Source organism: Argiope bruennichi, chromosome 8 (assembly GCF_947563725.1).
Source record: "Argiope bruennichi chromosome 8, qqArgBrue1.1, whole genome shotgun sequence".
NCBI classification, from domain to species: domain Eukaryota; kingdom Metazoa; phylum Arthropoda; class Arachnida; order Araneae; family Araneidae; genus Argiope; species Argiope bruennichi.
This window is the reverse complement of record NC_079158.1, coordinates 22197833-22225331: the sequence shown is the minus strand read 5'-3', so window position 1 is coordinate 22225331 and position 27499 is coordinate 22197833. Positions and strand designations below refer to the sequence as shown.

Genomic DNA, 27499 nt, shown 5'->3' with positions numbered 1-27499 from the left:
GCCAATTCGTGTGAATATGAGCACTGTAAGTTAAAACTCATCGAGCTAGCTAGATGAAATTTGGAAGACTAGTAGATCTATATCAAAAGTGTCAACAGGCTCAATTACTGTCTATTTGTATATTCATCCGTATATAAATGCTATAATTCAAAAACTCAACCCTTCAGATGGAAGAATTTTAGCAACTTCAGTGATTGTTAAAATGTAAGCAGTGGGACTTTAGGGAGCCTCGAATTCCTCAAAGGGGCGTTGAGAGATATTGAATAATTTCCATAATATTATTTAATTTTTATTTCAATTGCATACTTTGCAATATCGTACAGAACATTGATCACAGCTTATTATATCAGGATCTAGAAATATGCTTGCAAAATGATAATACTGATTACTTTACAGGAATTCAATATATATTTTTCATACATTTGTTCTTTTTGGATTTATTGCTTCGGGAGAAAATATAATTGAATTGTCTTATGACAATCTATAAACTAAATTTTACAGAGTGGAATTATGTGACGTGTAATTGTTATTAAAAACTGATTATTCACACCTAAATGCTAGATTTAGGTTTGGCTAGATTAATGTACCGTTTTAAAGCAGGGCTATTTTGGGAAGGACCTCGTAATTTTGAGCCGCGGTCGGATGACGAGGACGACACCTGAGCTGGCAACCCCTTTCTCCAAACTTCTACACCACGCCAGCGCGAAGACGTTTGCCCCTGACGGATTTAGCGTGCACCAAGCCAGCTTACACGGCGGTTCTTCGGTGGATTGGGCATGGAACCCTTCGGTTGCTGATGCCCTTCGGTTCCGAAGCCGGTATCTTTGCTAATAATAAAAAAGAATGAATGTGGGTGTGTGGTTTATTTGTTATATACGCAATTTTTGTGTAATCTTAACTTAATTGGGAGAATATTTTTAGGCATATCTTACATAAATTTTTTCATTATTGCGATGAAATAAAAATTAATGTAATAATTAGTTCCAATATTTCATCCTGGATTTTTCTGACATTGTTAACAATAAAGGAACGACGATTTGATTTTTTTTTCAAATCAATACCATTTTAATAATTTCATTTTTTTTTCTTTAGTTCTCTGATAATTACAGATAAGTTTTAATTTCAAAAGTAAGCTATATAAGCTGTTCTATAATTTATACAGTTCGTAGCTTTACTGCTTTTTACTGTAATATAACTGAATGTATAAATATATTACTGCTCTTTTAGCTATAATATTTACTTTCTTATTGTAGTGTATTCAATTTTTTATTGAATCCATAAAAAATTCATCAAGATATTAAGTTATTATAAAACACAAGCAATATTCCGCAAAAGAACTCCGAAGCTCAATGATTTCACTGATTAACCTTAAGCATTTTAACAGCATGTTTCGATTCAGCAAGCATTGACCATCAACAAGCATTTTAATGAGTTAATTTCATTATTTCCCGCTACAGATTAAAACTTAAATTTTATGTGAGATGACAGGTAGAAAGCATTAGGAGTAAAGAAAAAAAACAAAAATAATGTTTCTAAAACAAATTAATTAAAATCTATAAATATTTGAAATCTAAAAATACTTTGCTTGCATAACCATTGCGACAAATAAAGCATAAAAGATTTTATTGAAACTTTTCCCGACAAAACAACTGACCTTCAGAGGCTGTTTTTTTTTTAAATTAAAAATATACACCTGCTTTTAATATCAACATTTTATTTTTATCTCTACCTACTTCTGATAAAGAAGTGTATTGTTGTTGTTGCTCTACAGAGTAACCGCTGGAACCCAGTACCCAGAACAGCAAAATGTTGTGCAAATATACATCGAAGGACTCTAATTCTCCCCTGGAAGAAGTTTTTTTTTAATTGCTTAAAAATTAAGCGAAGCGCTGGTAGTTTTTTATGGTAACTTTGGAAATATTATAGTACAAAAAATAATCTTTCCACCACCTTAGAATTCGGAAAATTATATATTTTTTAATATCATTTTAGTTGAGCAATTTTTTCTTTAATTTTAAGAAATTTTGAAAATATCTTAAATATGTATAAATATAATAAATCATAAAGTATTAAAAATAAAATATTTTTTCTTATTTTTGTCATCAGAATGTAATCATTCTCAATTCAATGTAGCAACAATTATTTAACCCTGTGATTTCTTCCACTGTATTTCTCCCATAGCAAAATTGTTATAAATTTTTATTCTATTTTAAGTCGGCGAATTTTTTGTGGATTCTTATAAACAAAACCTTTTACTATTATTCAGTAATACATTAGATAAGCTAAAAGATTATACAGAGAAGACCACTGGGTATAAAACTACAAAATTTAGTGCAAATATATTTTAAAGGGCTCCAATTCACACTTCCGGGTAATTTTTTAAACTTGAATTTTTTTTTTTAATTAAGCGAAGCGCTGATGTTTTTTAATGAAAATAATAATGAAAATTTTAGCACAGTTTCTTGTATGAAAGTTTAAAAAGGTTCCTATCCATATCCCATTGTAGTGCATGCATAGCACCACAGCATACTGAGCTGACTAATCAAAATTTCAGGAAATTCATTTACTTTGGTTTCAGCGCTAAAAGTAGGTCTATTTTAGAATACGATGATGAATTGCATTCTGCTGTGTCTCTTCCGATTTTATTCCAAATATGGAATAATGTAGAATGCATATACTGAGAACTCTGTTCGAAATATGGCTCCAATTTCAAGAAACTCATTAAGAGGGCACTACACTGTAACCACAAGTATTTTCATCCACAATACTGAAACAACTTTCAATAAATAACTCTATAAAAATTGCGAACATGAGGCAATATAATGTCATTTGATAACCCATAATGCTTCTTTGCAAGATATAAACTTCCGTGTACATTCGTTCGACATTATGGTTGACTAAAACATAACACCTACCTCTATATTGGGCAACTTCCAAGATATTGGTTGAAAAAAAAACAGTTTTAGAATAAGATTCTAATGTAATAGCACCTTGAATTGGATGACAAACGAAATATGCTTTCACTTGTGATTAAAAATTTCGTCATTGTTGGTCAATTCAGCTGACAAGTCCACTACAAACTGATGTATTTTCTTTTTGATCGCAATATTCGATGAAGCACATCTGATGAGTTTGCGGTTAAACAAATCAATATGATTTAATCTCTTGGTCTGGCCTGATGTGATATGTTTTTATCACTTGTACGATTTAGGCAGCAGTTATGCGGCATTTCTTTTAGGTATAATTTCGATATAACGATCCTTATTTACAAAAATTTAAACTGAACAGCCAGATTTAGTACATACATAGTAATTGTTATAATTTCATTAAATCAATTCCATGGCAATGCAGTAATGCTTTTGGCAATTCCGAACTCATAATAAAAATTTCTGATTAAACCTTCTTTTCCTAATTTATTTATAACATTTTTCAAAATAAAAATTTCTGTATGAATTCTTTCATTCATATAATTTAATTATCAACATAAAACTAGCATTAATGGTTTCTCCAAAACTTTCTCGCATATTCTCTAATAAAGATGGCATCTTCATCCCCAGCCGCGTAAGAATTCTAGACATTGCGCAAGGCTGTGAACGTCAGAGTGCTCAGATTTTTATTTTTAGGGTCCCTCACATGAATGTCATGCAAATAGCGAAGGAAATCGACGATTATTTTGTTGAACGATTGAAATCGAAATTTGGTACATAAATGCAACTTTAATAATAAGACCGTATACGAAATGTCAGTCATACAATCATTACTTTTTTATGTTATCGCATTTACATGCATGGGAATGCATAGACCGACTAAAACAGTATACCAAATTTTATCTAGCTTTATCAATTTTGTAGTTATTATGTTCACTTACACTCAGACAGACAGGTAGACCAATTTCCTCAGAATGGATTTCGTTCAAAATTTGATACAAATATTCAAATCTGATATAAAAATCACATACCGAATTTCACCTGTCTAATTGAACAGATCAACAGTTTTTTAAATGATCGTGTACGCAGAACAGACTGACATAATTAAAAAAATATATATATTTTGGACTCAGGTGGATGTAAAGCACCGAGATTCGTTCAAATCTCGATCCCGAGTATTTTGACAATAGCAATGGTTTCTCTTTATAAACCATATATGCCAGAAATTAAAATCAAATTTTCCACATAAAGCATGCACTTGAACACCTTCCTTTTTTTATCAATTACTGCCGCACTACAAAGTAATAGCATATTCATGAGCCAATCAATAAAATATTTCCTATACCTGGCAGTTACATCAGCTTCCTTCAATGGCTTAAAATATATTTTTGTGTGTGTAAATTGCTATACTATTTTTGTCTTTTAATTTATGGACACCAGTGCATTTGCAGCGAGAAGCATGACGAAAGAAATATTAAGGATAAGCAGTAGTAGATAAGCAAATTACAATTTCAGAGGGCCGGGATAGCCTGGTTTGTAAGGTCTTGGGTTGCGATTTCGAGCCCCGCCGGCCGAAGACTCTCTGCGTGCATAGTGACTGGTGCGCGTATAAATCTGTCGTAGCCACAAATCCCTCCAAGTCTAAACAATACCACTGGGGGTACTGAATCAGAGGTGATCGTTCTCTGATTCAGGTCTAAATTACCATCTGTGGATGAATGAAGTCCGCCCCGTAAAAAGGGTTGTGACGCGTGAGTGTAGCTAAATCGTACTCTTGGATCTAGTTGGGGCAACTGAAAAAACAAGATACTTTCATTCTGCTTAAATCGCTGACAGATAACTGTCAGCGGGCTTGTAAAGTGTCGTAAGCCACAACACGCAACAACAACACATACACACAATTTCAGAAGCAAAGTGCGTTTTAATTATTTCAATGCAGGTCAAACTAATTAATCGACATTTGAACCGCAATGCTTCTAAAATGCAGCGATCGTCTATAATTACCTGATCAAGTCATGTGATTTAATTTCTAGTCTATCTAATTAACGATAATGATAATGATTTCTCACCCATTTCCACGAATGAACTCTTTCTAAATTAGCGAAAACTTTTTGCAACCTTCTCATGTACAAACACAATGCGTCGCGTTTTGTGTATCAAAATACAGTAAAGAAAATTGAATATAGTATTTTTGGGTGTCTTTCTTCCACCGACGAAATGGTGGATTTTGAGCTAGGCAGATGTCCAGGGCTACTAGACGTAAATAGCAGGCCTAGACTATTGCAAACAAGACGATTAGAAAATATAAGTTTTATAGTTATCAAATAAATGAGTTAGAAAAAGAAAAAAATACAAATTATGTGAATGATAAAATATTAGATTAATATAAACACTTTAACAAGTAAGTTGACTAGGTGTGCATACGTTTCATTTTATTACTTCGTTATTAGAATATTTGTTTGGCGTCTGCTTCTATAATATTATGTAGAAACGAAATTCCAAAAAAAGAAAGGCGTCGTAATAGCTAAATAGTAACAAAAACATACACATAAAATGAATCAATTAAAAATATTACACTAAAATAAATATATTAACATGTTAAAAATGTGCGGAAATGTGAAATTAAATTGAAAATCGAGGGCCGAAAAAATTCTTAGTTTCTGACCTTTCCTAAGGCCGAAAAATGCTTAAACCTGGCACCGATGGGGTGAAACACTTGACACATATCTGCAGTGTTAATGGTTAGACAACACAACAAATGTTTATAGAAATATTGCATTTTTGAGTAATTGCGTTTATTTGCATCCAAATATATAAACTAACAAACGGTTTGATCCATCTTTGATGGTTGAGTCAAAATTTTGATACATATATACAGCTCTAATAGTAAATCTTTAACTCAGACATCTAGGTGTTTGCAATTTTGTGTTATCGTGTTCACAAAGTTACGGACAAATGAATCCCCCAACAATGGATTTGGACAAAAATTTTAAAGAAAATTGAGAATTTAATTTACAAAACTACTCGCATGCCAAATTTCATTTCTGTAGTTTATTCTTCATTTCTATAGTTCTGATTTATCGTGTTCACAAACTAACAGAAATATATGATTTCAAAAATGTGATTTTTGAACTTAGAGATGTCTGAAACATGCAGCTTTAATATAGGATAAATGTCTACAAATTTGGTATAAAGATCGCCTATATGCCAAATTTGTCTAACTCAAAGCGGTTTTTAGTTATTGTGTTCATAGCCAGAAAGAAAAAAATTTTTTAAAAAATTATTTTTTATTTAGGAAGGATTGAAGCTTGGAGCTTCATCAAAATATCGGGTTTGTTACAAGATCACAATACTTTCCCTCTGCGTACTTCAGATACTAGAAAGTAAAAAGACAAAATAGAAGTAATCTAAACCTTAGTCACCGCACATTGAAGGGCTATCCTTTCCCATTTTCAAACGCTTACCAAAAATCTCCTTGTTACAATTATTAAAACAAGTAGGCTAACGAAACCGAACCTGTTTGTTATTATGATCCATTAACAGTCAATACACTTTGTTCATTCAGATAACCCACAAACTACCTTGCTGTTTTCTTCCATTTCTTGGGTCAAGGTCGCATTGGAAAGAGAGAGCGGTAAGAACAAGTTTCAGATTACCTACAGAATTTTCACGGAGTTGCACCTGTTACCCAATTCATTTCGTGTCGAGTTTTACAATGATGAATGATGAAAAATGTGCTCGAAGTTTATGAATTCCGAGAAATTTCGAATGATTCTGCAACGAATCAACCATTAGACAATTCGTAGGAACTCATCAGTCATGAGACAATGATAAGAATCTGAAATTTATTTGAATCACTTATGCTAGAAAATGTAATTTTATTTAATAAAATTGCTTTAGTACGTTGTTTTGAAGTAATTATTCCAGATGAATGTACAAATCTAATTTGAGAATGGACGTTGATCAGCAGGAAATTTTAACACACATTGATTTGCAGCCTCTCGTTTATTCCGTTTGAAGTAGGCGTCAATCAATATCGAACATTGATTTAAAATTCAATAAACTATTGATTTTAGTCGTAACTATAATGGTATAGGTCTACTAATTAATGAGATTTCATAATCATTTAACTCTATTGCTATACTTGTAATTTCAGACAGTGCAATGAAAAAAGATTCAAAATATCTTTAAAGTTAAAAAAATTATTTTTTAAATAAATAAACAGCACATGATGATAATGACTTTTTTTCCTTGGGTAAGCATTCACATAAACATATTTCTTCTTTTTTAAGGCTTTCATCATACAATATTCAATTTAAAAAAAAATTCTTATTTTTGAATAAATTTGGCTATTTTAGATAAATTTAGCATTACAAATAAAATTTAAAATAATTATTTTTATTACTTCAATTCTCCTTCGGTTTTTCAATCTTTTAAGCGTCTTTGTGAAGAAAAAAATTCTGTTATTTTATTTAATTCTTTATTTTGTTTCGAAAAATTATATTAGGTTATATGTGAATTTGTAGTTTCGATTGTCGTCATTCTTGTTTTTGGCTTCCAATATATCACTGCGAATAAACTCATATTAAAACTGTTTTCATTAAAGTTTTAATTTATCCTTCTGTAATGGCGTTTGAAACATTTTTTAAACTGTAAAATAAATAGAATTAATAAAAATCAAAGCAAAATCACGTACTAGTGAGCTCTAAGCATCTTCAAAGGAAATTCTTGCACAGAAAATAACATTATTACCAAATTAACAGAATTACCAAATAAATATATTTAAAATGAATACCTTCTCCTTTTTTCTGTAAATTTTACATTTATAAGAAATCCCAAGAAAGATTACCTAAATTGAAATCAGATAATTACAAAAGGCATTTACATGGAACATCCCCGTAATGTTACTTTTGAAAGGATTTGTTATACAAGTTCGTGGCTAAAACGAGCTGTGTACTAGCGTTCCATTATATCGAAAAAAAAAAAAAATCTTGACAATTCTCATGGCGAAATAAGTTTTGCCAAATAATGATAATATTCCTAATAAAATAACTGAATATTTAGTAGAAATAAAAGTATCACCGAAGAAGAATGACCCAATTAAAATACTTTTCGATACAAAATATTCACAATCTACCTCAGTTGGTCATATATAATGAGGATTATCAAGAGAGTTTGGGTGTCTATTGTATTACCTTCCTTTTCTTGTATACAGACACTCATGGGCTGCGGTGGCCTGAGGGTACGGTCTCGGAATCGGAGTGTCTTTAAGTTCGAAACCTGATTCCACCGAAGAACCGTCATTTAAGAGGGTCTGGTGCACGTTAAATCCTTCGGGGCCAAACGTGGTTTGGTGTGGAAGTCTGAAGAGGGTGGGGTGCCAGCTCAGGTGTCGTCCTCGCCCTCTGACCGAGGTTCAAAATTATGAGGTCCGTTCCAAAATAGCTCTAGTGTTGCTTTAACACGGAACGTTAATATAACTAAAACTAAATGCTGACACCCGTAAGTCCAGAACAATTCATTCGCTAAAGATATAGATTTTTATCTCATTTGGGGATATTGAAAATGCAAAAATTAAAGCAGTGCTCTTTTTATCCCAACATAAATCTTGTGCTAGCATTAGGCATTATAGATTTGTCTCATATTTTTTTCAAATTTTCAAAACTTGAGACTTTGATTATAAATAGGCGTTGTCGATTTTACGTATCTTGCTTCTTGAATGAATGAGGTCATACTCTCGTACATCTACAGCAGTTGATTTAAAGGAAGCTCTCAAAAGAAGACAATTTTTATTCTACCAAATGCTTTTGAACGTTTAAACAACAAGGCAATTGAATTTGCAGATGGGTGTTGCTCAGCAAGAAATTTTAATGCAAATTGATTTAAAGTCTCTCGTTCAATACGTTTGAGCCGATCATATATTAACACTATTTTGTTGCCCTGTGCTATCTACATTCTATCGTGTTCTGGCATTTATTTTATCATGGAAGAATAAATATTTACAGAACCTGTTTATTTAGAGTTACCTATATTGCCCATTAGAGTTACCTACATTAATTACATTGTTCAACTAATGATGATGTCGTGTCCGCGTTACCACGGAAAGGGGCTGCAGTAGCTTCTGAGGGTAAAGACCCCTGAGCACCCGAGGGCAGAAGTCTGACTTCTAGCTCATTGTTCAACTATTAACATATTGATTACAATCCATCTTTTATAACAGGATCCAGTGACTGCATTTCATCGGAACTTGAGAATAGTTGTCCTTTTAGAAAATTCTTCAACCAAGGAAAGAATCGTTTGGGGTGACATTAAAGGAATAAGAAGGTTGTAGAAGTACCCGAATATGTTATTTTGACTTATTATTTGACACGAAGGATTTTTTAGTCGGTGTCTTTTTGAAATGTAGTAGCTGCTAATTTGCCGTACGATGAAATATTTCGGATACCTATATTCAGGAGCTCCAGCATCAAAGATCACCTTATTTATCCTTTCATTATATAGTAACACATATATACTGGAATATATTCAATTATACAACGATTCCTATTTAAATTATTAAATAGGAATCGTATATGTACCTGATTAATGATTTTTCACATATTACTTGTCTCACACTTTCATGTGAATAAATAATTTAGACTTATAAAAATAAAATGAATAGATCAAGAAACTTTTACCACTTACTTGATTCAGATTCTGCAAATGATTTCACAGTCAATGTATACTCTAATTTACTTAGATACACAAAGTGATGCTCGAGCCTAAAGTTCAATGCTATTAGATAGTCAGTATCACATAATGACAGCTGCCAAGAAAGTGGATCTATTTATGAGCCAAAACTCAATGGTTATCTTAGAAATCTAATGTTGAATTATAAGGACAAATTGGGCGTGAGTCATTTGTACATCACTGTGCAGTGAAAAGTTAAAATGAAACGTGCGACATGTGACAAGGCGTTATCAGGAACAGGGGGTGTGATTAGCTCATCTTCTTCTAAAGGTTGATGCAATCATTCCGTGCAGAGTGTTGATGAAAGAAGTTCATTCCTCCAGTACAATATGTGCCAAAAACAACTTCAGGCTCTTTTAACTTTTACTGTGTTCAAGATTTTTAATGAGGGAGGTAAACGAGATTTTGCTTTCTCTTTTTCAAAAATGCATAAGAAAAAAGACTGTCTCCTTAGAATTACCCAACCTCCACATTTCGATGCATATCGTTATTTTAAACATCTCTAGGAGCTAAATATTCAATTAAATCTCAGCATGTGATTGTCTGTCCGCATGTAATTTGATATTAAATATAATTTGATATTAAAATTATAGACATAAATTAAATTTTTTTCCAAATTTAGAAAAGAAGACGAGTTGATTTGTTCCCTCCCTAAACACTAACTGTATTACTTAATATAGAAAAAAAATAGCAATATTCAGTGACTTTCTTTTTTTTAATACAAAAATATAATTTAAAATCGAATGAAAATTTTATGCATTTTAATTCTCTAAACAGTATAATCAGGGATTTCCTATTTCCATAAGGAATTTATTATTCTTTCCTCAGAATTTTAAAACATATATGTATACATGTTAATTCACACAGAGATTTGATTAAATACAAAAATATCTTTATTCTTATTTTTAGAATTAATAATTTAAAAATTTAAGAATTTCAAAAATATCTTTGAAAATTAATTTATTAAAATTTAAATCTATTAAATACAAGATAATCAGACAATCCTAGGGTTAAATAGGCTTTACCATTCTTAGATATAAAAGCATCAAATGCACATATTCAAAAAATGCAATATTAAAAAACGTTTAAGAGATTTCATTTCAAATAATAAATAGCTTTTAAAACTGACAACCTTTTTTTTATTGATACAAGTTGAGAAATTTTGACCGAAAAACACACAGAATCTTTATTTCCGGGCACTCACTATAATTCATATCATTGCACGATAATAGACTAGATTATTTATAATAGAGCATTTCTGATTTCATTTTAATTATTTAACAAAAAAATTCAATAGATAAATGTAGTTAATGCCGATTTTTTTTATCATGGTAAAATATTTGGAACTTCAATTCCTACTCAATTTTTACCTGATGGAAATGCAATTCCTCAACTTCTTCGATTTGCCGATTTGTGGGAGAATAGTCAAATTTTATTTATTTTCAATTAACAGATTTTTATGTCGTAGAATTTCCTCATTTTTGATGGATAGTTTTGTATGTTTTATATACATTTCTATTTTTGAAAGTTACAATCACGCATACCGGGGTCCTGGCCAAGGGTAGCACGTCTTCCACGTGCTGTAGATGTCCCGGGTTCGAGTCCTGCTTCGGCCATGGTCCTGTGCTCTATCCGTTAGGTGTGTGAAAGAGCCCCCTGTAAAAAGGGGTTGTGCAAGGGAGTGTCATCTTCATATGAGCAAAAGTCAAATCTCTGCCCTCGAGTACTCAGGGGTCTTTACCCTCATAAACCCTTCCTTTCCCAATCTTTTGAAACTTGGTTTGAATCGGCGTTCAATCCAAGGGAGATAAGCAACAACAATCACTCGTTCGCAAAGTCATTGATAGTCCTTACATTTTATTTAAAGGTCTTCTAGAAGATTATGCATTAATGTTTTCAAAGAAAATACTGGCATACAAACTTTAGACTGAAGAAGAAATTAAATTTGATGAGATATTTTTTTTTCTAGTAGGTGGAAGGTGAACTTTCATTATCCAACCTAAGCAATTGTTTTTTTAATTCTGCGAAAGAAATATCAAGCGTAATCGAATATGAGTCGCTAAGGTTTCTATTTCTTTGGACGCACTGCCAAAGTCCTGAGGTTTTTAGGAACGCATTTAAGTTCGTCTGCTGATTCGTTCATGTATGAACAAATAGAGTGTCGAAAAATTCTTTTCATTATAAAACTATAAATATTTTCATAATATTGTTATCATTTTGAAAACTGCCTGAAAAAATTTTGCTGCCAATTTAGTTTTCAATACAGAGCCTTTTTGTTTCGAATCACGCAACCATCCCAAATGATAAGTTGACAAATTTATATAATAATTGACTCGCCAAATAAGTTTATATACCAATACTTAAATAGCACAATTCACAATTCAATCTTTTTGCACCGTACAGAATTCAAATATTGAATAAATATATAAAATTCACGAAGCAAAATATATTCTGCAGTGAAAAGAAAGCAAACGCATATTAAATAAATCCATTTTTCTGAAAATATTTTTTGTCGTCTTCATAATCATGAGAGATTTTTAGGTTTGATGCCGATTTTGTGATTCACATTCACATCGGTACTATCCCCCCCCAGTATATTTTTTAATAAAATGTTCGAAAGTCAGTATTTTACCTTGAGCTTCGCTGATAAGACAGTAATAATTATCAGAACAGAAAAAAATAACTAAATTCTAAATACTAAGAAATTAAAAAGAAATAAAAATATTTCCTAATTAAAAAAAGAGCAAAACTTAAAAAATATTTCATTAATACATTTAGACGACAAATCAATATGATGAAATATATAACAATGCATTAAAAACCGATAAAACTATTTCCATAAATGAATTGCTTTTCTTGATTATCGAAGAAATTTGTTTAAGATAATAAATAAAAATTATAAAAAGTATTTAAATTCTCGCTTTATTTTAAAATTTTATTCGAAAGAAACATCGAACACATTAAACTAAAAAATTCTATATGTTGTATTTAAATTCTTGCACATTAAACTAAAATTCTATAAAAAGTATTTAAATTCTTGCACATTAAACTAAAAAATTGGCATTAAAAAGACGTATGTTGGACCAACTGGGCACAGTAAAGATTTGAATGTTCGAAAATATAAGGCAAAATTAAATAGAACAGAAAAAGAAATTGTGGAATTTAAAAAAAAGATAAGATTTAAAGGCAAATTACTGCTCATAAAAGAAAAAGAAGAAAACAATTCGCATTGATGAAAGCGCTCGAATGATAGATGTCATTTAATAGGGAAACAAATATCATATTTCATCAAAAAATGTATGCAAATTGTATTTAAATTAACTTTGAAAAATTTATTGAAAATTCAAGGAATGGTTTTTCGAAAATAAAACTAGTTTTTCAGAAAAGCGTTTTTTTTTTAAATTTTTTTTTATTGTGAAATACTGAGAAAATAATTTTTGTGTAGTGATATATGTCCGAAGTTATGATAGAAAAACGTAGAAATTTTTAAACCCGATTTCATCTCCGTTAAGTAGGCGTAGCAACTTTTTAATGACGTAGTTAAATTTCAAATACATTAAGAAATATGTTTGCCAAATTTCATTTAAATATCTAAAGAGGTCTAGAATCGTGTAAGGTTTAAGCAAACTAACTAGCAGATATTTTATTTTGCATATAAATACCATATTCAACCCCTTATTAAATTCAATTTTAAACTATTCTGTATTCAATTCAATTTTAAACTATTCTGTATTCAATTCAATTTCAAATTATGCAAAAACCATTAAATTTTATATAGAGAATATCAAATAAAAATAAAATGGTTTTCTTTTTGTATATTTCACTCTAATTTCAGAATATTTCTTACGTAGGAAGTAATTTGATTTAAATTAAATCTTGAAATAAAATGAATCATCAGGTCGCAAGTAAGATGAAAAGATCAAGATGGTAATCTTCGGTTGTGATGTTTATCGTAAAATTAAAATTAATAGATTATGTTTTATACTAATTTAAGCAAGTTTGTTTTAGAGCAATATCTATGAGCTAAATGATTTATAGTAAGCTTTACAATTAATTGAATTTTTCTAAACTTCTTCGATTATTTAAAAAATTTATTCCGGCTCGATCGTTAAATAAAAACAGCAGAATGCATCAGTTATTTTCTAAAAATCTGTAAGAAAGAGAAAACATTATTCGAAAAAAAAAATTTTTTTAAATACATATGCTGCATAATCTTTGAATATATTAATTATAAATGTTTATAAAGATAGAAATTCTCATATTCTTTTACCTGCAAATCAATCAACTCTCGAAGACAAAATTGTTTGAAAAAAGTGAAACAAATATCACTTTATCCAATCCAATAAAACCTCAAACGCTATAAATCAATTGTCTATGATATATTGGCACAGATTTGATGGCGATAATCCAGTGACGGGTCCCACGACGACCTAGCTTATTCAACAACAGGTTCCCTTCTTTTTGCTTTCGAAAAAATGATGCAAGTCAATAATATAATCGATTTGCCTCAAATATGAAAATAAAATTATAACTTGAGAAACGAAATCAAATTTTGCCGAAAGCGAAGCAATACATAGAATAACCACTTGTATTCAGTTTGAAGACAAAATTCTTCAAGATGAAAAAGAGACGGCGCTATCAATTGAAAACATACTAGAGATGAATTGTCAAATGGCCGTTAATCTCAAACAATTGTCTTTAAAATAATGTGCCAATGTTTTTTTATCATATTTTGTGATAAGCTTATTTAAAAATTTATTTTTCAAGAACATTCTAGAGATAGCGTCAATGCATTTTGTTCTAAGTGAGATAAAAATTCAATTTTATTTTTTGAGTAATATGATCTGTTATATATTATATTTTAAGTAAACTTATGATAATATGCATATAAAAAAAGAAATTTAAAAAATACAATTATGTAACATTATTAGATGTTTATTACCATTTAAAATATCGCTGTTTTGTTAACATTCTTATTTTTCTTGTACTTCTTCATTCAAGTTCACAAACCAATTATACTAGCATGATTAATTATTTCAATTTAAGCAAATTTCAATAGCTTTTATTGCATTCAATAATCTTTTAACTATTCTATTTGATTTTATTGAACCGTACACACACCACATTTATGGTTCGGTATAAATCATCAATGACTGAATTCGAAAATTATTACTATCCTCCTAATATTTCAACGTAGGACTTATCGTGAACAATTTATAATAATCAACCTTATTAGCACAGCCGTATTTCATATCCTCTTAAGTATAAATGAAGTATGGGTTCTTTTAAATGAAATTATAGAATTATGCCTCGTTTATCGTATCTCTCCCATAACATTTATGCTTATAATGAGCAAAACAAAATATACAGAAAATGAATCTTTTAATGAGCGATGTTTCGCAGAATTATTGATGTTGAGGCCGATGTTGGCTTTTAAAAGCTAATGAAAATAAACTAATAATGGCGGTGTAGCTAAAAATGATTAATACGATGTTTTTATAAAAGGTGGTTTATTAAACTATGAGAAGGAACATGAAGTCATCCTCCTACCTAGGTATAGCATCGCGTTCGGACTACAATTCTAATTCTGGCTGGTCGTGACCCGCGCAGTTACAAAAAAGAGCAACCCTAGAACGGGAGCTCGCCAACTTAGCGCACTGATAGCAAAGTACTTCACAACTGATGAAGAGACATCATTAAATGACATGTACGATTGGCCTGTTTCTTGGGTATGAGTCTGTATTGAGCGCTTATTTGAAGAGAATCCTTATTTCTGCTTGGAAGAAGCTTCGATCGGATAGCATTGTCTAACGCGACTACGAGAAACAAGTGTTTGAGAAAATTTAATCCACAAGATTAAAGCACTTTAGTCAAGATTATGGAAATAGCAACGACATCGATGAGTTGGTGGGTGAACATAGTCAGAACTACTGAACAGCCTATGATGCTGTATTCTGTGCCAAATAAAAAAAGATGAGATTTGGTCAGAAGAGGGTGAAATAACAGCTTTAGCGGAGGAATGACTTTCTAATGACATAAGAGAGATGCTGAAAGCATTGGAACTCATTAGGCGCTAATGCAGTTATGCTGTATCAGATTTTCACCAAATTTTGAAATGTAAGTAAAAACTAAAAAACATGCATTGTAAATAATAAATCACATAACTATGATTTTTTTAAGAATGATACGGATTGCCCTGTTTTACATGTTCTTAGGGGAAAAAATGTTTTACTTAACGAGTGTGTCGCATTATGAGTTTCGTTTTGGGACGAATTATGCTCGTTAAACAGTGTGCCACTCTATATAACTGCCGTTGTGCAATGTGTTCACAGAAAGATGGAACTCAAAACTTGTTAGTGACATAGCAAATTTAAGAACTTAAGTATGGATTGTACATAGAGGGCAATTTAGAATTTCAACAATACATTTTTCATGACAACTAAATGTTATTTTAAATATACGAGAGGTGATCCCCAAAAAAAAGTTTGCAAGGTAAAAGGAAAATGCTTTATCCACAATAGACACAGGACACAAGTGATAATTAAGAGACATATGTGGCAGTCACTTCTCTACATAATTACCAAACCTGTTGAGGCATTTATCACTCCACTGGACCCATTTGTATAACCCGTTTTGGTAATAATCAGGTTCCTGGTTATTGAGCCAGTTCTCGGCACTTCTTGAACATCACCGTCTGATATGAACCTTGTTTCGGACAAGTGTATCTTCAATGCCAGGAAAAGGAAATAGTCACTGGGAGCCAAATCGGGGCTGTATGGAGGGTGGCTCCAGACCACCCACCTAAACGTTTTCAGCAATCTCTCTGCCCTCTTCAAAAGAATGACACCATTTCGCCACCTGTTGTCTACTCATTGCTCCGCCCCCGTACACTTCAGCGATTTGTCTGTGAATGTCCGATGGGGACACATTCTTGGTCCATAGAAATCCAATCACGGCGGACACCTCTGTGCTAGACCACTTCTCTAGATGCCTAGCCATTACTATCGCTGTTTCAGGTCTTAGTACTAACACAGTCTGCTCGAAAGACCGGTCAAAGACAACTAGCGCCATCTGTCTCCACTCTGGGTAACAATATTCCCATTCCACAATTTCTACTTTCCAAATGCTGCTGCTTGTAAACATTTTTTTTCTTTTTTTGATCACTCCTAGTATGTTATTAACGGGCGGGTTTGGCTTCCCCAAAACTTCCTCGCATATTATCTAATGACATCTTTATCTTCCTCGCATATTATCTTTAAGATATTATCCCAGAAAACGCCTTGAATGGTATTGGAGTACAATAGTTATAAAATGTTAACCTCTGGCGTGAATTTACAACTTTACTGCATATATCGCGTCATCCTAGCGGAGTTCTTTTTTTTTTTTTTTTTTGGTGGTAAATAGTATCCGAAAAACGAATTTGTGTTTTAGATGCATTTTTCCCAACCGATTGAAATAAAAATTTAACACCAAACTACAACTGTAGCTGCAATATCATATTAAAAAAATTTGATATATTTAAGTTATTGCCATTTTGAGTTATCCTGTTTACAGGTTTCTGAAAGTACAGACCGACAGACGATCAACCCCCTGTTGGATTTGACTGAAAATTTGAAAAGTGCCTACACTATAGATGTTAAATCTGTATGCCAAATTTTATATGCTTAGCTCTCTTCGTTTTATAGTTAACATTTTCAATTATATTCGAACAGCCGGACAGACGGACTTCCTCTGAACAGATTTTACTCAAAATTTGATAGAAATCTACAAATTTGGTCAAAATTCCGTTTAGATCAAACGTTTGTCACAGACAGACGGACATTTTCCAAAAATGTGTTTTTCGATCTCAGGGAAATCTAAAAGTGGAGATTCGTCACAATCTCGAGTTCGAATTTCTTGACGATGACTATACTTTTTCTATACAACGTATACGAGAAGGAAAAATTCGTGAAATTCTTAATTTTTCCTTTTAACAATTGAAAATAAACATAAAAAAAGAGAGTATAAATTATTAATAAACCACATTAGAGAGAATTTAATGCATCAAGTTATCGAAACAAGGTTGTTCTTTTTCTTAATATCCCTTATTAAGTCAAAAATGTTTATTACTAAAAATTAATTAATTCAGAATGAACATTTTGTTCATATGCATATAATAGATTTACAATGTAATATATAATATTTACGATGCAACATATTCCCAATACTGATACCATTACAAATATTATATATTTGCATGCATGTCTGTGCAAATGACATGTACTTCGTTGGGCCCAAACAGAAAGTCCATAAGATGGTTTGGTGCATCCACCATTCCCATTCATCAAACATGATCCGTCACATTAATTAGAAATTAAAAACATATATGATTATATATATCACCTTAAGATTATTATTATAATAAAAAATAGTAGTGAGGAGATTCATAATTTTTTTTTAATATTACGAAGTCCAACGAGTTGAATTTATGTTAAAAAAATTAAAAATAAATGAAACCTACTTGCATCCGAATTTCTTGTTCAAATCGAAGTGGATTATTTCAAAAGAGAAAAAATGTCTGTACCCATAAGAAGTTACCAAAATCCTGCCAGTGGAACATTCAAAGTCTAGAATGTTGAACTAGGACTTATATTCGTTTATATGAGTGCTTTGCAAACAGCCGGACTGTGAGAAATTTTCGGAAGTATGATTCAGAGCGCAATCGCACCAAACAAACACACTCAACTTTTCTGATGATAAGGAAGGGATGTTTTGAAGTAAACAACATAAAACCTCAGTCCTAATCTCGGGAAAGTGTTGAAATAGCTGAAATATCGTTACATCCACAAAAATGTTTCCTCCCTTATTTAGAAATGGCAATGAGAAAATATTCTAATAATTAAAAAATTAAAAATTTTGATGAAAGTCAACATTGTAGGCCTTCTGAGTCCAAAAAAACAAACTCATTTTTGGAATTATTTCAGGCTGCCTGTGAACACAATAATCCAAACACAGTTTGAGCTAGATAGATGAAATTTTGCATGTGTCCTTTATGTTACATATCACATTCTGTGATGCGAGTGCGTGAGAACAATATGACTATAAAATATAAAAAGCTAGATAGATAAAATTTGGTGTACAATTTTGATATTATAGATTCTGAATCAAATTTTCCACCAAATCTGTCGATGAGTTGTCGGTCTGTGCATGTCAATACGATAAGTCAAAGTCACAGTGACTTAGATAATTGAAATTTGGTAACTGATCGTGTTACTAAAATTTTAGTTTCAATAGGATAAAAAAAAGGCGTGCAAAATTTATATTTGGTTTTCTATCTATTCTGCAAAACACAAAACATTTATGTGCAAGACACTGAAAATAAAAATCTTGTCCTAGTACCGTTCACTGCCTTGCTCAAAGTCCATAATTTTCGTTCAGACGGAGGCGAGTGGATAACATTTCATTTGAGTACATGCCAGAAAGTTTCCAGAAAACTACAACCAATTGTTTTATTTTTATTTTCTAGATGTATGAATGTAGCAAATTGAGAGTATGGTGGTAATCGTTAAAAACATCGACCTTGATATTTTTGATGCATCTTCCGACATTTGATCTCTATATATACGAAAAAACATTTTAGACAAAGAAATTAGGGTAGACTATCTTTACATTCATATTTTAGAAATGCTTCATATTATGCATAAAATCCGATAAATCAAAATTGTTTGAATGTCGTCTAATTATTGTGTATATGAACGCAATAATTTAAAAACAAAACGAGTTAGCCCAGAAATCGGCAAACCTTTTCCATAAAAAAATCATTTTTAGAATTTTTTTAGCAAAATAATACAAAGATACAAATCAGCAACTGAATTATAAAATATACCTTTTTGAAATTTGAGTCTGATTTTTTTTTTTTTTTTTGCTTTGTTTCTAAAACGAATTTATCTTTGCTTTATTGTTGCATAGCGATTTTATTATTTATTTATAATATTACAATAGTTATTATTATAATAACAAAATGCAATTATTTAACTAAAAACATAAAAGAATTTTAACATCCTTCCCCAAAAATTATCATTTTCAGTCCATCAAACAGTAAACAAAGATTTCTAATATTTATTATACGTATGTACGAATAATAAATTTTGTAAACTATAAGGGGAATAGCAGGATGTCCATTCTAATAGAAATCCAATAGGTTATTTCTAAATCATTAGAATAAACACATAGTTTCAGTACGAAAAATACTTTAAACGACGTAATAAATTATATTTTATATTATTTCTGTCAATAAATATACTACTGAAAGAATAAAACATATATTTATACAAACCTATTACTATTTAAACGATTTTAGATTTTCTTTAAAGAATTATCATTATTTTAAACGAATTTTATAGCTGTCTCAAAGCAGATAATCAAATCAATTAATTAACGAATCAAAAGGACGATATTTTCATAAATCGCTTAATTTTACTCTCAGAAAAGTAGAACATTTTTTAATGTTATAATCCTAAGAATATTTTACTAAACAATAGCAGTACCTGCGTACTGTTCATCATGACATGATGAATGTCAGCAAATCACACCAGAAAACTTAAAATAAAACCATAAAAACGATTTAAATTTTTTTTTAAATGAATCCATGATTCACCAGCTCCAACTATAGAATCGATTTCAAAAATTTTGTTTCAAACAAAAATTCACAACCTCTAGATGTGTTATTAATGATCACTTGCCCCGTTTTCCATAGAAAACGAAAAAAAAGAAGAAAAAAACTCTTCTTCACTGTGAAGTTTTAGGTGGAAAACAATTGATTGATAACAACCATTGAGCCGTTTCAGAAATCCATTGTTTCATAGCAATGGAGACGTTATTAAAATTCTAATGAAGCCACCTTTCTCATGAGAGACATGCGTGGTATAAAATGCATTTTGCCATTTGTAGAATCAAGTTTATTTTTCTCTAAAATGTTATGCTGTAAAACGATTACAATTAAGCGAATTCTTTTGCATAGAATTTTTGGTAAAGTTAAATTTTATAAATAATATAATAATGCATCATGGTTTTAAACTCAATTTATAATTGAAACTGCATTAATTAAATGTTCACATATTATCTAACTAAAAACCAAATCTCTACCCTTTCCTTGAAGTCAAACACATACAAAAATGAAGGTATTTTGATCTTGAATATTTTCAACTAAAGAGAAATAATGTTTGAAAACGTCTGTTCTTAAAAATACATTGATCTTGACCATATCTCCAGAATTATAAATCTGTAACAATCTTTTGATTAATTCCGCAAACGTATTGACGAAATTCGTTCAATTTAATATTCCGAGACGTGAACTAAGGGCGAAATTGTCTGAACGTTGGCAACACTTTTTTTACTTTATCGTATACGTAGTATACAGAAAGTATAGTAATCATCAAAAACTTCGAACTCAAGATTTTGATGAATTTCCACATTTTAGAACTTCCTGAGTTCAAAAAGAGCATTTTTGACAAATGAAAAACATTTATAAAAGTGCAAACAAAAGTGCATTTTGGAACAATGAAAAACAAATATAAAAGTGCAAACAAAAGTGCATTTTGTAACAATGAAAAACAATTATAAATTAAACCTAAAATTATTTTTTAATATTTTATTAAAATTAAAGAAAAAAACGGCTGTTTCTTATTTATTTTTATTTTAGAATAGTTCAAATGCATTTTTATGTATCAATATTCTTTGAGATATTAAACGAAAAACATAGGAATTTTGATTAATTTTTAATTAAAACTAAATAAATCTTAAATGCCTTTTCGTAGGGTTCATTTAATTTGCAAGAAATAACTACGTGTAAAAATTAATAGCTTTAAGTTCAATGATCTGATTTATATAGTATTTTCATAATACACATCGAAACATACATAATACATGACGCACTTTTCAAATGATATATCAGCTAAAATATTATTACACTAAGAGACTGGAGAAGCCCAAAACAATAACAAATTAAAATACATTCTGAGTTATAACATATCTTATATTAAACACATTATAAATTATTTTAAAAAATAACAAACATTATTACCTATTCCTATAAAGTATAAGTAATTAAAAACCTTTAAAAATAAAATGAAATGAATGCAAAGAAATTTGATGAATCCGGTCTAAAGTATTTATCAAGGGTTACTTTTAGGCAAGGATTCAAACCAGGGTTTTTTAAAGTGACGAACATTATTACTTACTCCCAAAAAGTAACTCCTGCTAAGAGATACTGAAATCAATTTGGGGCAATAAGTAGAGGTCTATCAGCTTCCGCTTTGAGAAATGCTCTCGAGATGTATGTCACATGTTGAAACAGTTTGGGCATCAAATAACATTGCGCAAGTGAATTGAAAGACTTAAATGACCCGTCATTATTTTAGAAATATGTCGATATGGAAAGGTGCAGTACTAAAGTTAATTCCATTCTTCCATATGTGAAATTTCTGGGAATCGAATACAGCTACCTTCCATTGTTTCTGACGGGATTCCCCTTCGCAATTTTAAGTATCGAAATAAAAAAGATATAAATTTGGATTTTCACAAAGATATAGAGCAGCAATCAATTTCGTAATACATTCAACAAAATAATATTTCTTTTTTTTTTCTTCTGTATATTCTTGGAATTATTAAGTTTGAAGTTCAGAATAAATAGTTTGCAAACACAGGAGTTTGACATTAGATCCGCAATTATGAAACAGATGTTTACCCCGCTTTTTGTTCTAACTTTGAAAGGAATGGGAAAATTTTTTTGCAAAAAATATTTCGCAATTGATTAAGCCGAGCTTTTGCAATCCTCTCTTTTCATCCAATTTTATTTTTAGGTTTCTTTTACCAAGTTATATGGAAGTAATTTACATTCATCTATTATAAATTTAAGCACCAAAGTAATAGCAACATAAGAGTAAAATTTTAAAAATTTCCGACAGTACCTAATTTTATATAATAATCATTAATTTAATCTTTTTTAGTATAATTCTAAATAAGTGTCTAATTTTCCATTTATAAGTTCAAAGCCATAAAATTCGGTAAGATTGCTCCATTACCGTTTTTTTTTTTTTTTTTCGCTCCGTTGATTAACACTGAAAACCAACACTCTGTAACTATCACGTTTATTGGCGATAACCCGAGATATTCTGACTTGTATTGTTCGCCAAAAATGTAATAACAGGCTAAATCCTGTCAATACTATCTCGTTCAGTGGTGACGGGGTGGCCGGCAGTACACAAGAAGTGTAACAACAGGCTGTTCCATAAAGGGCTCTTCCATTTTAAAATTAAAAACTCGATAACAAAGATGGATAGGATGATGAAACCAGCTCTATCTTTATTTTGAAAGTGATAAAAATCTGATTGAGAAGTTTCAAATGCTGCCTATAGATGCTAACCTCAGTACGAAATCTAATATATAGGTAATAGGAAGAAGGGATGAAACCTCCAGTGCATTATATATATTTTTACATTACCAGTTATTAAGTAGTAAGTGATTTAGTAAGGGTAAATAAGGCCTGGAATGTGGCATTGTTTTCTCGCTCCTTCATGATATTTCGTTTTTAAAAAATTATGTAAATGCTTTAATGTTTTGTCCTGATAGCGCCGCTATAAGATTGGCGTCCATATCATCATTACCTCTCTCGCCCCCCTCCAGTCATTACGCTGTTGTATGATGGGTATAAACCGTCTTTTGCAATCAATTTGTTGCAATAATATCACAATCGATTCAAAATTTGCACCTTTCGCTGGGCAAAGATGGCATTGAAATTCTCAATCCCTCTCAGTAGTAAATCAGTGCAAATGGGCACACACGCCACAAAAATCAATTCTTCTAACTCATTCAATGTTGCAAAATTGCTATGGAAAACAATGTTCTTCAGTGTACTCCACAAGATGCAATCGCAGGTGGTCAAATTGGGTTGAATATGGAGGCCAGTCGGCGCCGTTCCAGAAAAAAAGAATTGTACCAAGCAATGATATATCTTCAAAACAATTCTGAAAGAGGAGAGAAGCCGCTGGGCTTAGAGAGTGAACTGGTCTCATTTAACGCTTACAGCATGGTAATAAACTGTTCCAAAAGCATAATATATCTTTGAGTGAAGAAATTGGATTTCTCGCAAGAAATGCTTTATAGCAATCTTTTAAGAAATTGTTTGCGATCGTTTAGTTATAAATGTAATTTTGGCAGCATTATTGTAACTAAACTTGAAATTTATATGGCAATGTTTTACAATTCTCAAGACAAATATACAATTGCTTTCATTCTTATTTCAATATTTATTAAGAAAGTACTTAATTTCAAATTGAGGGATTCTTTGTGAGACACCCTGTAAAGAGCAAAACCTGTAGTGTTAACACGATTTCACTTTATACTATGATATATTCAGAATACTTTTATGGATTCCTGCCCAGTCCTTGTTCAGTTTGTTTATATATCTCTTAATTCTATTTTTTCCAAAGTGTGGTGAATCTTGAATTTCCAGCAAAAGAATGGCAAGATATTGTTCTAAACTCTCGACTGCCTGGTATTGAATGTTGGAAACATAAGTAAATTTACACAAAAATTCTTGAAATTGGCTATAAAAAATATTCAAATCAACAAGGAAATTCTTTTAAACAATTTTTATTTTACTATTTAATTAATCTTTTGTTTTTAGTTTTTATTCCTTTATTTATAATTCATTTTAAATATTATGATGCCTATAGCCAATTATTTTTTCAGATTACTTCAAAGTGAGTAATTTGAGATAAGTCAATTATTTCACATGAATGGAACCAATTTTAAATTTAATTAATATATTAATTTATTGCTGAGTTCTGAAAAGAAAGTTAAAATAGCCTATGAATGTATAAGTGCTTAAAATAAATGTATAAAATTTGCCCCTAATAAAACAGGAAATGAATGGAAAATCTATTACAAAGTTGAATCTTTACGTATATGAAACTATTTAAGTAAAATAAAAGTTTGGGAAATAGGAAAATCCTTTGCATGTTGCCGAGTTGCTTCAAAAAAGACAATCGCGTGATTATTAATTACTGTGATAAGAAAGATTGATTTAAAAGATTATGTTTGATGACTGTGGTTATAATAGATCGTAAGATACCTTTTATGACATGATAACTTTTCTAGGGCAAAACATCAGAAAAGCCATATCTCATCCTGAAAAGCATGTGGAACTTTATCTTATTATGAAGATAAAAAAGAGATGGAGATATAGTCCCACCTTATCTTACTAAAAATAAAGCTTTATCTTTTACTCAAATATGTAAATACTAACGTAAAGATTTTAACAAAGAAATCTTAAAGTGACCCAAATAACTATGTGAAGACAATAAAAATACATAGAAATCAAGCAGTGTACATGCAAACTGAACACACATAAATAATATTCTCTTAAATTCAAAAATCCGGGTTATGATCTTGAAACATAAGTTAAATGCAGAATCTTTTATCTAAGATTAACAGAAATCCTCTCTAATCAGATTTTCATCTCTTTTCTTAATTTTAGTTAGAATATCATGCCGAAAATACATAAATCTCATCAAATATAAGAAACTGGTACTAAATCAAATACAAGAATATTTTACCTTAAAAAGAACTATTTTTCAATTTTAATCTCATAAAGTAAGGGACATTTCATTGATTATAAAATTGTATTCTGCATATAGTTTCAAAAGCCAAAAAATCTCTTAAAAATATAGTTAAGAGATTTTTTGGCAAGATATTGTTCTAAAAGATTGAAAACCCTGTAGAATATGTGGTGTAATACGATATATTCTACAGGACCACCCTGTAGAATATATCGTATTACACCACATATTCTACAGGGTGGTCCTGTAATAAAAAGATACGTTTTTTTTTTTTGTTTGTTTTTCCAAAACTTTTTTTTTTTTTTTGAATTTTCGATACTTATAGAAAAAAAAATCATTTTATGGTAATTATACGAAATTTTATACTACAATATTTACAAGCATTAAGCATCTGTTTAACCTATTTTTATACATTTCTGCGCATTAGCTTTATTCTAAAAAGACATTCATAACGAAAAATATCATGAATTTATTTACATTTTCCAGATATACTTGTTTCATTATTTTTAAAATTTTTATTGTAAGCGTATATTAAATGAAAATAAGATTACTGTAATTGATCTGTACTCATATATTATACTAATTTTGGAATCATTTTATTGATAATTTTTTTCTGAGCGTACTTATATGTGATTATGAATTTGAAGATTATCGTATTACACCACATATTCTATTTTCTATTAAAAAACAGGAATTAAAAAAAAATTGTTGATGTTATAAAAAGGAAACACCCTATTTCTTCTAAATATAATCAATTTTACATCTAATACAGGACAAATATCAAAATCAAAATGAAATTAAAAGAAATAATATCCACTTTATTAAGAACCGAAATTTCGACGATTTTCCTTGTCGAGAATGCCCTATTTATCTTGAAGTGTTTACAAACTAATGGAGATAGTATGTCAATGGTATACAAGAGACTGGATATTCTAAAAAAGATATAACAAGCTAACTCTTCGTGAGAGAAAAGGGGACAACTTTAGAAAAAAATATCTTGACGTAAATCGCATGGCCGTTTTAAAATGAAGCCAAGGAAGTAAAAAAGCTTTCAATATGCTGTTCACGAAATGCATTAAAAAAAACATTTGGTATAAAAAATAATTAACTCAAAACAATTATTGAACTATTAAAAAATCTTTGATGAAGAGTACTAATTAAATACAAATAAATAATTACAGTTGACCATAGTTATTTTACTCATTGTGCCATGTTGCTCTAAAAGTGTCCGAAAGGAAAAAAAAAAAATCTAAAAATTTTATATTATCTGAGTTTGCAAAAAAAAAAAAGTAAAAGAGTAAGGATGTAAGAATATCTGGTTTTATATAAAAAATAAATAAAAGAAATTTAAAAACTGGAAAGGAGAATTCTTTCGAATAAAGAGCGATTGTGATTCTTAGGTATCCGACTACGTTGAAAACACTGGTTATCGACCACATTGGCGAATTCTTCTTTTATTATTATTTCTTGTGGTTCAGGCTTTCCTTTTTCCAAAATAGTATTTTCTAGGAAAAGGAAGGTCTGACCTATCATCCAGGAGCATTTTAAAGAAAAATTTTAGCTAAAAAATTATTTAACTTCAATTTTCTCAAACTTTAATTTTCATAAAAATTATCCACCGTTAACATGATATCTCAAAAACTAATAGAGGTATTTACATAAAAATTTCAACGTGTGTTTTAAATACTGTGGGCAATGAAATGAACCAAAAGTTTTATTGTTGGTGAAATACTTTTTCATTTATAGGTGTTTTTAGAAAATTTAAGTTGTAAATTTATGGAAAAAAGGTATATATACGTATATTTTTACCCATAATTTCTGTGCATCTCAAAATGTGTCTTAGATTTTGGTTCATTTCATTCACCATTATATTCTATAACTTGTGTACAAAGAAAAATAAGATTGCTGCATTACAATTTTGTGTAGAGTGTTAACTGTTTTGGTTAAATTTCATTAAAATTTACTACACATTTTCCTATTTCTCAAAATATATTATATTTCCAAAAAATTTTTTGTATTTATAGTGTTTATAATTGACAATACATCTAAAAACCATTAGTAGTTTTTAAAAAATCCATAAATAGTTTTTAAAAAATCCAATTGTTCAAAAATATTCCTTCGAACGTAGTCGGTTACCAATTGTGTCTTTAACTAAATGATATGGAGGTTGTAACTTTTATTGATTGTTAGTTCTGTCTAGATCATTAGACCATATGCTTGGAGCAGCATGGCCAAACATGGCTC

General features: G+C 30.2%; 1 protein-coding gene across 6 annotated transcripts in view; it reads right to left on the bottom strand.

The window, feature by feature from the left end:
• LOC129980494 (natural resistance-associated macrophage protein 2-like) overlaps positions 1–27499 on the bottom strand; it is a 96234-nt gene that overhangs the window by 41702 nt on the left and 27033 nt on the right. Inside the window, exon 1 of one of the 6 annotated variants that reach the window (XM_056090824.1) lies at positions 21875–21975. The exons of 3 other annotated variants lie outside the window; for them this stretch is intronic. The gene's annotated coding sequence lies outside the window, so the exon portion shown is untranslated. Of the gene's footprint in view, positions 1–9611; positions 9676–18156; positions 18304–21874; positions 21976–27499 lie in introns of those variants that run through there. 2 more of the 6 variants (XM_056090823.1, XM_056090825.1) reach the window with 2 other exon arrangements.